We start from the raw sequence: 13,905 nt of genomic DNA, 5'->3' as shown, positions 1-13,905 counted from the left end.
TCTGCAGAAAGTTAGGTGTGAGACCTAGGTCTGCCCCAAACTCAGTCTAGAGTTAGCAGAGGAAGTGAGAGCTGTGACATGTGCCCCACTCCTCACAGGACTAGACCAAGATTCCAGAGAATCCACATCTTTAAGGACTATCTACAGAGAGAAAGATCTCACTATTTTTATAGTACTCCAGGAACAGAGAAAGGAAAGAACTAGATGGTCCAGAGTCCACAAGGCTGAGCACTGGAGTCAGTCAGTACGGTATTTGCTCTCTAAGGCTGGGTTCACACGTTGCGGGTGTCGTGCGGGGAAAAGATGCAGGCGCGTTGCAGGAAAATGTGCGATTTTTCCCTGTGAGTGCAAAGCGTTTTAATGCATTTTGCACGCGCATGAAAAGAAATCGGCATGTTTGGTACCCAGACCCGAACCTGGACTTCTTCACAGAAGTTCGGGTTTGTTGTTCTGTAGATTTTATTATTTTACCTTATAACATGGTTATAAGGGAAAATAATAAAATTCTTAATACAGTATGCCTTGTAAAATGTCCATTGAGGAGTTAAAAATAATAAACAAATTTAACTCACCCCATCCACTTGGTCGCGTAGCGGATCTACTCTTCTTTCTTCAGGACCTGGCAAAAGGACCTTTGATGATGTTACTGCGCTCATCACATGATCCATCACCATGGTGATAGACAATGTGATGGATCATGTGATGAGTGCAGTGACGTCATCAAAGGTCCTTTTCCTCCCAGGTCATCAAAGAAGAAGAAAGAAGAGAAGCCGGGCTGCGCGAACAAGTGGATGAGGCGAGTGTAAATTATTTTTTTTAACCCCTCCACCCTATTTTACTTAGCATTCTGTATTAAGAATGCTATTATTTTCCCTTATAACCATGTTATAATGGAAAATAATAAAGATCGAGTCCCCATCCCAATCATCACCTAGCAACCATGCGTGAAAATCGCACCGCATCTGCTTGCGGATGCTTGGGATTTTCACGCAACTCTATTCACTTCTATGGGGCCTGCGTTGCGTGAAAAAAAAAACGCACAATATAGAGCTTGCTGCGATTTTCACGCAACGCACAAGTGATGCGTGAAAATCACCGCTCATGTGCACAGCCCCATAGAAATTAATGGGTCCGGATTCAGTGCGGGTGCAATGCATCCACCTCACGCATTGCACCCGCGCTGAAAACTCGCCCGTGTGAAATGGGCCTAAGGCTGACTGACACTTTACTGCAGTTCGAGGGACATTGTTAATGCACCCTTCACCTTTAGACACGATCTTGGTCAGCGATATCTTAGCGCTGTACCCCTCAGTTGGAAATTACAGCCACAATTGCAAAAGTAATATTGCGAACCTTAGATTCTGCAGAGAAACTTTGAGAAGATAGAAAGGAATGACAATCCCCATCCTGACCTGGGAAAATTTGCACTGTGATTTGAACTGTATTTTCATTCATTTACAACTCCTATTCTGCACTTATGTGAAGGGAGATGTTTATTTTCCTAAAACTGGCCTAGTTAATTATTATACGCCAGCCACTGCACCCATGAAAAACCTTAAAACAAGGGCACACCAACTACCATCAAGCAGGAGACCCATCATCAGGGCAATGCACTAGGGAGCATTGGTGTGTGGACTGCCACTGTGAATAATTGTTTCAGCCAAAGGCACTACCACTCCCATCCTCCACAGCTCATGGTAAATGCATTTTAACCCCTTCCAGACCAGCACCATAGTAGTACGGTGCTGGCTGGGTCTTTAAAGATGGCGCCTGCTCCTGAGCAGAAAGGGGGCCATAGCCTTGGGTGGCTGCCTGCTTCTTCTAGCAGACACCAGCGGCTCATGTCTGAAACCGGCAGTAATGCCGATCCCGGACATCTATCCCCTCAGATGCCGTGGTCAAGCCTGCGCGTGCTTCCGGCTCCCTCATGTGGCGATTGGAGGAGCCGCAGCGTGTATGCAGCATCCCCTGTCTTTGTGAATGACAGGAGGCTGCTGCATAGTATTTCCTATGGAGCCCTTGTCTGTAATAGGGCTCCATAGGAAACAAGCAGTTTTCGCATAGATTCCAACGCAAGTGCATTGGGGTCTATGAGAATAGCAATCTAATGGTTGCATGTTATAGTTTCCTATAAAAAAAAAACTTAATAAAAATTCTAATCACCCCCCCTTTTCCCAAAATAATAATAAAAAAAAAAAAAAAAAAAAAAAAAAAATTTAAATACACATCATGGGTGTCACAATGTGCGAAAATGCCCATAGTATAAAAATATATTCCTCATACGGCAAACAGCAAAACGGAAAAAAGAATCCAAATGGCCGATTCGCCGTTTTCGGTCACTTCATTTTCTACAAAAATAAATTTAAAAATGTAATCAAAATGTCATACACACCCCAGAATGGTATCACTGAAAAGTTCAGATCGCCTGTTTTATCGAACATCGTAAATAAATAAAAAAAACTGTAAAAAAAACTGTGGTGGAATTGTTTTTTTTCCCCCAATTTCACCACATTTGGATTTTTTTTCCCGCTTCCCACTACATCATATGCAATATTAAACGGTGGCGTTGGAAAGTACAACTTGGCCTGCAGAAAACAAGCCCACGTATGGCTATGTAAACAGACAAATAAAAAAGTTATGGCTCTGGGAAGGCAGGGAGCGCAAAACGAAGACGCCAAAAACTCCAGGGGTGAAAGGGTTAAAAAGGTCTCTAGCATTTTAGTCGCGGCCTGCAGCACTACAACACAATGACACGGGCGCAGCACTGAACCGTGTGACTCCAGATGAAACACAGAAGCGGCAGAGCAGCCTGACCTGTGGAAACTGAGCGACCAATCAGCGCCTCCGCCCTGCCATGGAAACATGGTATCCGCAATCTGATTGGTCACCAAGGACAAGACTAGCTGCGCGTCTCCAGTCACTGAGCCAAGCATTACGGCTCATGTAGTATGCCCGCGCCCGGTTTGGGGTCACTCTCTCCCCCATTACGACCACCGCCTTCATCCTGACAAGCCCCTAAACCCTATAGCACGGCCGCTCCAACGCCACCTCCGCAGCGCCCCTCCCCCAGCATAGACGACGTGGGCTCTTTGATTGTTCAACCGGTTCGCACCGGCTTTTAGCGGACTGACGTCAATGAGGCACGTCTCCCACCGTACCGCCCCTTTCCCAGATAGCGAGCTGCGCAGTGATTGGGCAGGCGGCAGGACGCGTCACAGGCGATATATAATGTAGGCTTTGTGACGCAGGCAGCCCGGCGTAAGTGTGAGTCGTGCGTGAGCCGCGTCCCATGCTGTTTACTGGTCACGAAGGAGAAGTCAGCGAGAGGAGGTCGGGGCCGCATCCAGCCCGTCACCGGAGCCTGCAACACCGTGCCCTGCCTACGGGATACCGCCTTTTGCTGTATGCGCCATCACCGGCCGCCTCACGGCTCCACCACCGATTCTTCCTAGGGACCGGCTGTATGATTAAGATACAATCTTCAATGAGTAAGCATAGCCCTGTAAGTATCGGCAGTGGGAGGCTGGGTACAATGCTGCGTGCTCCTGTGCTAGAGCACATATGGCTGCTGGACGCAGCACGGCCGCCATGTCTGCTGCTGTCTCATTGTGTTGTCGCCCGAGCTGTGGGTGCAGCTGCTTTTCGGGTTCGGTCTCCTGGATTGCGGCTGCTGTGGGACAGGGCATGTCAGGTCTTGTCAGCTGCTGGCACCATGCTGGTCTCTGCAGCCTTGGATGAGAATTGTACACTTAGGTTGGATTGTTCTGTCTAATCCGTTGTGTGATCAGCTGTGTCCAGCGACCCCAAGTTCTACGTCTTTTCTCTCCTTGTTTTGTTTTTATAGTGTCTTATAGCGCCAACAGACATTTCCGCAGCGGTGCTCGCAATCTAAATTCCCCATCAGAAGCCCACCCAGACACAGGGAGCACATACTCCTTGCAGATGTCCTTGGTCAGAGTTGAACCCAACGCCAATGAGCCAGCGTGCTAATACGCTTTATATTGTGTCGCGGAGGGGCTTCTGTTGCGTGACACTGTATCTAATTGTCAATGGTGTTGAGTCTGTTGACAGCTTAGAAGGACTAGAACACAGTGCACTGTATGTTAATGTGAATTACCGCATACGTTTCCCCTATTTGGATGTGTATTGACAGCCAAAACGCAGCTCTAAAATATTTGACAAACGGCCTTTGTAGTCCCGGGTTTAAATAGGTGGCCTTCAGGATTAGGTCAGCACTAGCTGATCGCCGCAGGTCTGACACCCCCACACCACTAACGACCAGCTTCTCAAGTGTAGCTTCCGGAGTGCTGTAGTAATAAGTTACCTCCACTATAGTTGACAGAGCTACCCTCAAACATCTGATCAGAGGCGGTATGGGGTGTCGAACCCCTGCCGACCAGTTAGTGATGGCCTAGCTATAGGATAAGCCTTGGCTTAAAGGGAACCTGTCATCTGGATTTTGGGTATAGAGCTGAGGCCATGGGTTGCTAGATGGCCGCTAGCACATCCGCAATACCCAGTCCTCGTAGCTCTGGGGTGACAAAAAATGGCAAAGCGCATGGTTTTTTTTGTCTGTTACGGCGCTCACCGCATAGGAGATATTTTTAAATAATTTAATAGTTTGGACTTTTCGGACGCAGCGCTATGTAATTTGTTTATTTATTCATTATTTATATATTTTATATGTAAAATTGGGAAAGGGGGGATTTAAACTTAATATTTTAGGGTACTTTCACACTAGCGTTTTTTATTTCCAAAAAGAACTGATCAGGTATATCCCCATGCATTCTGAATGGAGAGCAATCCGTTCAGGATGTCTTCAGTTCAGTCATTTTGACTGGTCAGGCAAAAGGGAAAACCGTAGCATACGGTTTTATCTCCAGCAAAAAAACCTGAAAACTTGCTTGAATGCCGGATCCAGCATTTTTCCCCATAGGAATGTATTGGTGCCAGATCCGGCATTCAAAATACCGGAATGCCGAATCCATAAAAAGATACGAGACGTCTGTCTGCATGGCAAGCGGAGAGATGGATTTGTTCTTGCAATGCATTTGTGAGATGGATCCGGATGCGTCTCACAAATTCGTTCAGTCACATCCAGATCGGCGGATCCGGCGGGCAGTTCCGATCCGGATCACACTGCCGCAAGTGTGAAAGTTGCCTTAGTGTTTTTTTTGTTTGTTTGTTTTTTCTCTTACTATTAGCCCCCTGGAACCCTTGCCTATTCACCCTTAGGCCCCTTTCACACGAGCGAGATTTATGCGCGGCTGCAATGCTTGAGATGAACGCATTGCACCCACACTGAATCCGGACCCATTCACTTCTATCGAGCTGTGCTCATGAGCAGTGATTTTTCACTCATCACTTGTGCGTTGCGTGAAAATCGCAGCATGCTCTGTTGTGCATTTTTCACGCAACGCAGGCCCTATAGAAGTTAATGGGGCTGCGTGAAAATCGCAAGCATCCGCAAGCAAGTGTGAATGCGGTGCGATTTTTCACGCATGGTTGCTAGGATAAAAGTCTATTCACTGTATTTTTCCCTTATAACATGGTTATAAGGGAAAATAATAGGGATCGACCGATATTGATTTTTTTTTTTAGGGCTGATACCGATAATTTGTGAACTTTCAGGCCGATAGCCGATAATTTATACCGATATTCTGGGAATTTTCATTTTTGAAAAAAATAAAAATTCCCACAAATCTGCTGAAAATTAATGTTTATTGTTAATGTGTATTTTAATTTTTTGTAAATCTTTCTTTTTCATTTATATTTAATATTTTGGTGTTTTTTATTTTTGTAACTTTTTTTTTTTTAAATCTAACTTTTAGCCCCCTTAGGGACTAGAACCCTTGTCCTATTTAGGGTTGTTGCGGGTATCGAAATTTCGATACCCAATCGATACTTTTGTCCCGGTATCGATACGATACCGGGATTTCCGTTTTTTCGATACTGGGCTGCGCTTCTGCGCAGTCTAGTATCTCTGAACATGAGCGCGCTGCTATCGGCGCGCTCATGTTCTCTCTCAGCAGCACGAGGAGAAGGAAGCTGTCCTCCCTCCCCCTGTGCTGCTGCTGCTGCCGCTGCCACCAATGAGAAGCGAGGGGCGGAGGAGGGGCGGCAATGAGAAGCGAGGGGCGGAGGAGGGGCGGCAATGAGAAGCGAGGGGCGGAGGAGGGGCGGCAATGAGAAGCGAGGGGCGGAGGAGGGGCGGCAATGAGAAGCGAGGGGCGGAGGAGGGGCGGCAATGAGAAGCGAGGGGCGGCAATGAGAAGCGAGGGGCGGAGGAGGGGCGGCGCCGGCAATGAGATGAGAGGGGCGGAGGAGGGGCGGGCGCACTGCGCCACCAATGATAGGATTATTTCAACACAGAGCTGCGCCCAGCGATGCCCCAGCACTCACCATTAGTCCTGGGCGCCGCTCCGTTCGCCTGCAGTGCCCCATTACTGTCTCCTCTCCTGCTCCACATGCTGCTGATTACTATCGGAGCGATGGGAGGAGACATCAGCTTCACTAGTAGGCGTTCCTTCTCCCTGCGCTGCGATTGGACAGCGCTACAGCCAGGGAGAAGGAACGCCCACTAGTGAATCTGATGTCTCCTCCCATCGCTCCGATAGTAATCAGCAGCATGTGGAGCAGGACAGGAGACAGTAATGGAGCACTGCAGGCGAACGGAGCGGCGCCCAGGACTAATGGTGAGTGCTGGGACATTGCTGGGCGCCGCTCTGTGTGGCCTGATAGTGAAAGTCTGGACTCATATACAGTAGTGTAGTCAGTCTTTAACACATACAGGAGGCGGGTGCCGGCAGCAGAATCGCATTGCCGGCACCCTGCCCCTGACAGGGAGCTGCGATCAGCGGCAGTTAACTGCCGCTGATCTGCCAGTACCCGCCTCCTGTATAAAGAGGTAGTTATCATTGCCCCCCCCCCTCAACCCACCCATCCCATTAAAATCATTGGTGGCACAGTGTGCCGGCCCCTCTCAACCCCCCAGTATTAAAATCATTGGTGGCAGTGGCCACAGGGACCTCTTTCCCCCCCCCCCCCCCCTCATTGGTGGTGCAGTGGCAGCTTCTGATCGGAGCCCCAGCTGTGTAAGCCTGGGGCTCCTATCGGTTACCATGGCAGCCAGGATGCTACAGAAGCCCTGGTTGCCATGGTAACATCCCTGATGCTGTGTGCACAGAGCAGCAGGGACAGTGTGGAGTCCTATTCACCCTGATAGAGATCTATCAGGCTGAATAGGAAAAGGGATGAAAGATCCCAGGTTCTAGCCCCTAAGGGGGAAATAGTCATTAAATAAAAAGTGTAAAAAAAACAAACAAAAAACACTAAAATATGAAGTATAACTCACCCCCTTTTCCCAATTTCACATATAAAATATTTAAATAATAAACATATTACATCGCCACGTCAGAAAAGTCCAAACTATTAAAATATATTAAAAAAAATCTAGGTGGTGAATGCCGGAACAGAAAAAATAAAATAAAAACTGCGCGATTCGCCATTTTTAAAAATGAGGAATGCACGTGGCTTTTTTTGTTTATTTTTTTCGCGTGGTATCGAATGGTATCGAGTATCGCAATACTTTTTCATGGTATCGAAACCGAATCAAAAAATTGGTATCGCAACAACTCTAGTCCTATTCACCCTAATAGACATCTATCAGGGTGAATAGGAGCTCACACTGTCCCTGCTGCTGTGTGCTTTGTGCACACAGCAGCATGGAGCTTACCATGGCATCCAGGGCTTCAATAGCGTCCTGGCTGCCATGGTAACCGATCGGACTCCCAGCATTACACTGCTGGGGCTCCGATCGGAGGAGCAGGGGAGAGGGGATCCTGTGGGGGGGGCGCACTGCGACTGGGGTGGGGGGGCCCTTTGCGCCACCACTGCTTAATACTTGGGGGGGGGAGGGGGCGCACTGCGCCACCAATTCTTAATACTGGGGGGGGGGGGAGGCGCGCTGCGCCACCAATGCTTAATACTGGGGGGGAGCGCACTGCGCCACCAATGAAGCTTAATCTCTAATTTATTCATATACAGGAGACGAGAGCTGGCTGCAGGATCACATAGCCGGCTCCCGACCTCTATGAGCTGTAGCTGCGATCCGCGGCACCTGAGGAGTTAACTACCGCAGCTACAGCTCATAGAGGCCGGGAGCCGGCTATGTGATTCTGCAGCTCCCGCCTCCTGTATATGAATAAATAAGAGATTAAGCTTCATTGGTGGCGCAGTGGCCATACTCCTCCCCTCCTCTTGTCCCCTGTCCTTTCATTGGCAGCAGCAGCACAGGGGGAGGAGACACTGCTCCTTCTCCCCTGTGCTGCTGCTGAGGGAACACGGAGAGCGCTGTCAGCAGCGCGATCTGTGTTCCCCATACGCTATCGGCAAAATAAATGCCGATAGCGTTCAAAATCCTGAATATCGGCCGATAATCGGTCGATCCCTAGAAAATAATAGCATTCTTTAATACAGAATGCTTAGTAGAAGGTGGTCAATTGAGGGTTAAAAAAATGAACTCTCCTCCTCCAGTTGATCGTGTAGTTGCTAGTCTCCTGTTCCTTCTTCAGGACCTGTCAAAGGACCTGTGGTGACATCACTGTGCTCATCACATGATCCATCACCATGGTAATGGACCATGTGATGAGCTCAGTGACATCACCACAGGTCCTGAAGAAGGAACAGGAGACCGGCAGCTACGTGATCAATTGGCGGAGGTGAGTTAATTTTTTTATTTTTTTTAAACCCTCATTGGCACTGCGCCACCAATGAAGATAACTGACCTGTTAATACAAATGCTGAAGGCGGGTGCCGGAATCAAATAGCCGGCACCTGACCTCTGACAGGGAGCTGCGATCCGCTGCAGTTAACCCCTCAGGTGCCGCTCCCTGTCAGGTCTGGTGCCGGCTATTTGATTCCGGCACCCGCCTCCTGTATTTGTATTAACAGGTCAGTTATCTTCCTTGGTGGCGCAGTGCCCACAGCCCCTCCCCTCCTCCTCCTGTCTCTTTTTTTTATTGGTGGCAGCCGCACAGGGGAAAAAGACTCCTCCACTGCGCTGCTGAGAAGAACATCGGTGGCGGGGCAGAGAACTATCATCTCATGTGCCCCGCCGCTGTATTCAACAGCAGAGCTGCAACTAAAGTCTTGTCGCCATTTTAAAATTCTAAGTCGCAATGGTCGCCATCTGGAGCCCTATGATTGCCTATCAATATACAGATTATTACTACCACTTGGTACTTTCAGCACATAGCTCATGAACGAAGGCACGTATCGAGCTTCCTTAGGGGGTATGTTACCATGCTATAGGTGGTCTGCACACATTTCCCTTGTTGCTGTCATAGGTAATAGGGCGACTTGAGAGATGCAAAAAGGGTTGATTATTGGCTTTTGGGCCGAGGTATTTCTGAAAGTGAGCAGTTTGTGAACTGGTGTGGTGACAGTATGGTGAGAGGACAAATGACACCTTTGTGAATAAGGGAAAACTGAGGAACACCACGTGCTATTGATGTGAGGTAAACGTCGGCTATGAAGGTGCGAGATGGTTGACACTCTACAGAGCAGATCCCCGCCAAACTAAACCAGGGGTCTACCATACATGAATGAAACGGTTCAATGGTCTTTCCAAGACAAAGACCTGCTGGATTGGGTCTGTCGTGTTTGGGACCAGATAAATATGATCATGTCCTTGGGTCGGACACTCTGGGGAAATCTGGATTAGTCTTGGATGACCTCTTTCAATGAGCCCTACTACTTAAAGGGAACCTGTCACGGGGATTTTGTGTATAGAGCTGAGGCCATGGGTTGCTAGATGGCCGCTAGCACATCCGCAATACCCAGTCCCCATAGCTCTGTGTGCTTTTATTGTGTAAATAAAACTATGGGGACTGGGTATTGCGGATGTGCTAGCAGCCATCTAGCAACCCATGGCCTCAGCTCTATACACAAAATCCCAATGACAGGTTCCCTTTAAGGGGCTCCAAAGCAGGCAGATTGTCACTGCACCTCTGCTAACAAAGCTGTAAAGCAGAAAGGGCTTTAATTTTCATGCCGTATGGGAATTTTACCTGGGCTGATGGGCAAAGTGTTTTCTGCTTCACCAAACGAATGGACATTGGTGTGTCAGGGAGAAACGTCAGAACAAACGCCCTGCAACCATTGCTGGAAGAACACAAGCTGGTGGAGTGTGAAGGTCTGGGGACTGTTTTGTTCTCTAGGCCCACTTATCCATGTGAAGGCGCACTCAATGAATCCATCCTTGCAGATCATGTACACCTATAGACACCGGTTGTCTTTTCTGGGCAGATGAGAACTTCCAGCAAGACAATGCAACATGTCACGCAGCTAGAAATGTCTGACATTGGTTGGAAGAGCATGACCAAGACTTAAAGTACTACCCTGGCCCCCTGTTTCTCCAGACATGAACCCAATTGAGCATCTGTGGAACCACAGATATATTGTCTGTTCAGTCAATGGATCCTCCCCCATTGCAGTCAACATGTCTCCAGATACCTGTGACAACCTACTAGGACCTATTGAGTTTGTCTGTGCTGCACATGGTGGTTGCTATGGATATTAGCTGGTGGTCATAATAATGTGATTGAGTATCATAGAAATGATCAAGACTGCATGTCAAAGTGGGGTCCTAATAATTGTAAAAATAGTTTTTATTAAATTAACAAGTTTCGAAGTTAAAAAAAACCACCTTTTTTCCTTTGAAAATGCATTTCAGTGGAAAAAATAAAATCCCCTCCACACATTAGTGTCACCAACTTCAAATGGTCCCAAAAAACCAAGCCCTCACACAACTCTGTAGAAAGGAAAGTAACCGTTTTTTGGGATGTGGTAATGCAAAAACTCTCCAGTGTGAATACCGGCATTTTGCAGCTGCATATTACAAGTTTTAGGTGGCTCTTTAATACATTGCAAAGCATAAGGCTACTTTCACTCCAGTGTTTTTACTGGATCGGGCAGAGTTCAGCAAAAACACTTCCGTTACTGACAGGGCTGTGGAGTCGGAGTCGAGGAGTCAGTCGGAGTCAATTTTGGGTACCTGGAGTCGGCAAAAAATGAACAGACTCCGATTTCTACTCCTACTAAATTTAAATTGGAATAAAAAAAAAGCAAGCTTAAATGTCCGAATTCATAAACAGTTATAATTAATGACTTCTCTACTGTAAGAATAAAGGCCAATGCATGCAGTGCCTCACGTAACCGCAAAACAAACGCGTTCAGTGATGTGAAGAAGATTAATATAAACCATTTCTAGGTTTTACAGATTGTTTTTGGTTCATATGGATAAGCTTTGTTTTTGTTCTAAAACAACCAAATAATGTGGTTTGCATTTTTTAACTTGTAAAGTTCCTGATGTTTATGCCTGCTGTTACTATCCAGCCACTTGATAATGTTTTCATTGTGTTTGTCTTTTGCTTAAACTGTTCAATACAGTAGACTGTTGGCTTCCCAGCCAGTAGTCATTTGGTAATGACATGTATGTTCTTTCCTTCAAGGAATGTATAAAATACATTTGCATATTAAATACAGAGGAGTCTGAGTCGGAAGTACAAAAAACTGAGGAGTCGGAGCATTTATCTACCGACTCCACAGCCCTGGTTACTGATAATACAACCGTCTGCATCCGTTATGAACGGATCCGTTTGTATTATCTTTAACATACCCAAGACGGATCCGTCATTAACTCCATTGAAAGTCAACGGGGGACGGATCAGTTTTCAATTGTCTGAGAAAACTCATCCGTCCCCATTGACTTGCATTGTGGGTCGACAGATCCGTCTTGCTCTGCATCACATAACAGAACACCGCAGCGTGCTGTGGTTTGCTCTCCCGTATGGGAATGCAACCGAACGGAATGCCTTTTGGGGCATTCAGTTACGTTTTGTCCCAGTTGACAATGAATGGGGACAAAACCGTTTTTCTCCAGTATTGAGATCCTATGACTAATCGCAATATTGGAAAATGGAAAGGAAACGCTAGTGTGAAAGTAGCCCTACTTGTATTGATCCAGAGTTAGAGCCATGGTCCAGAGCTGCACTCACCATTCAGAGACTTTAGAGCTGGACTCTCCAGAGCTGGTGACTGAACATCTGCACCGCAGCGAGGGTTTGAGCCTCATCTCCAGGCCATAGGCAGAATTTGTAGTGTCAATTATAAAACGGAGCGGCATGCTCGAAGTGCTGCGAGGAGCCACACTTAAAGTGGATCCTAAGCAGAAGAAACAGAATGGAAAGATTGAGTTTTCATTGCAGCCACTTCTGATTTTGGTTTCCAAATACTGAGAAGATTTGCAGTATGTGAATGAGGCCTTAAAGTGTCCCTCCACTGTAAGAAAACAAAATTACGTTAACTGGGGAGCGATCAGAGGACTTGCGTGCTGTTCATCTTTTTTAGCTGTAGATGTTCTTGAGCTCCGTCTGCCATCCAAGATGGCTGCACCGCCTCTGGAGTAGCTGGTGCGTTTGGTAGCCCAAGACACTTTCTACTGCCTTTTGGTTTGGCCAGCGCTGGTCACGTGAGCAATGCTGGCCAATCCATGAGCAGGACTGAATAAGCAGAAGTGTCTTGGGACTAAACTCTGCACCGCATCTTAAACTACCCGATGCACACAATCATCATGAGTGACAAGAGGAGTCAAAGAATTGGGCACCATGTCAGTAACTCTGCTGAAGTTGTACACATCGACAGGTGATGGCTGCAGCCAGTCGCTGGCCTCTTCAGTGCACTGCTGAGGCCAGTGATCGGCTGCAGCAGTAACATGTTGACATGAATTCACTACAGCAACCAGGTAACTAGATCCCAGCCAGGAGGCGAACTGTAGCGGCAGTGTGTGATCTGCCAGGTAAATAATCACTTCTTTATTACAAGCAGATCCGCAGTATTGCTAGGTTTCCTCCTGAAACCGGACAGGTGCGTTAAAGTGGTTGTCGGGTTTGGGATTTTGATGACCGGTGCAGCTGTTCTCAGCAGGTGCCGTGTAGTGGTGCTTCAGGCTACTGTTACTCAGCTCTTTAGTGTCTAGCAATCTATGATGTGCGCTGGTATTTGCATTTTAATAGAATCCGAGCAATTATTTTTATTTTATTTTTTGCTCAGTTCTGGAATGGAGTGCTTGGCTGTAGACCCCTTAGAACAGGGCCGGCCAACCTGTGGCTCTCCAGCTGTTGCAAAACTACAACTCCCAGCATGCCCAGTCTGCCTACAGCAGGGAATGGTGGGAGTTGTAGTTGTAGAACAGCTGGAGAGCCGCAGGTTGGCCAGCTCTGCCTTAGACCATCTTGGCATAGGGCTGAGTTTTCTGATCATTGATCAGCTGTTTCCTGATATAGCTAGTGGTGGGTGGACAGGACTATTAATATTCCTCTTCACAGTTCAGTATGTGCCTGGTTGGTGTGGTGTTTCTGCTGTGTCTTCAAGGTGAGAGTTGCAGCGTCATAGAAGTGCTATTTTTAGGAGTAAAGGTTTTAAGAGTGATTTTTGTCCACCGCTGATGGAATTTTCCAGTGAAAACCCTTATAGGAAACAGACCACTTACCCGGTGTCCTCCTTTGCATCTTTTTAGCTGCAGATTGGGAATTGGCAAATTTATCCTATCAACCAGTGAGAGGCTGTCCCTGCTGATGAAGAGTGTCCCCTGGTTCTTGAATGATAGTGGGACATCTCCCCTGGCCCTGACAGTCTCACAGCTGCACCTCTGCTGTGTAGTGGCCTACTGGTTAGTGGCGCATGCACAGTTGCTGTGCTGGAAGCAGTAGAGCCTCTATTCTTCCGCCACAGGCACAGAAAACTCTGGGCCTGGTGAGAGGTCAAACGACGGGATATTCTTCACCAGCGAGGACAGCCCCTTACAGATGAAGAGATCAGGTTACTGAGATGAATTGGTTAGTG

The 13,905-nt window shown here is 47.4% G+C and overlaps 1 protein-coding gene across 3 annotated transcripts in view; it reads left to right on the top strand.

The window, feature by feature from the left end:
- The first annotated feature begins 3,189 nt into the window (after positions 1-3,189).
- The window catches only part of PTP4A1 (protein tyrosine phosphatase 4A1), a 31,459-nt gene continuing 20,743 nt past the window's right edge, over positions 3,190-13,905 (top strand). For 2 of the 3 annotated variants that reach the window (XM_044289408.1, XM_044289407.1), the window contains exon 1: positions 3,194-3,502. The gene's annotated coding sequence lies outside the window, so the exon portion shown is untranslated. Of the gene's footprint in view, positions 3,503-13,905 lie in introns of all 3 variants that reach the window. The other variant, XM_044289409.1, reaches the window with a different exon arrangement.

This window comes from Bufo gargarizans, chromosome 4 (genome assembly GCF_014858855.1).
Source record: "Bufo gargarizans isolate SCDJY-AF-19 chromosome 4, ASM1485885v1, whole genome shotgun sequence".
NCBI lineage: Eukaryota > Metazoa > Chordata > Amphibia > Anura > Bufonidae > Bufo > Bufo gargarizans.
This window is presented reverse-complemented; position numbering and strand designations above follow the sequence as displayed.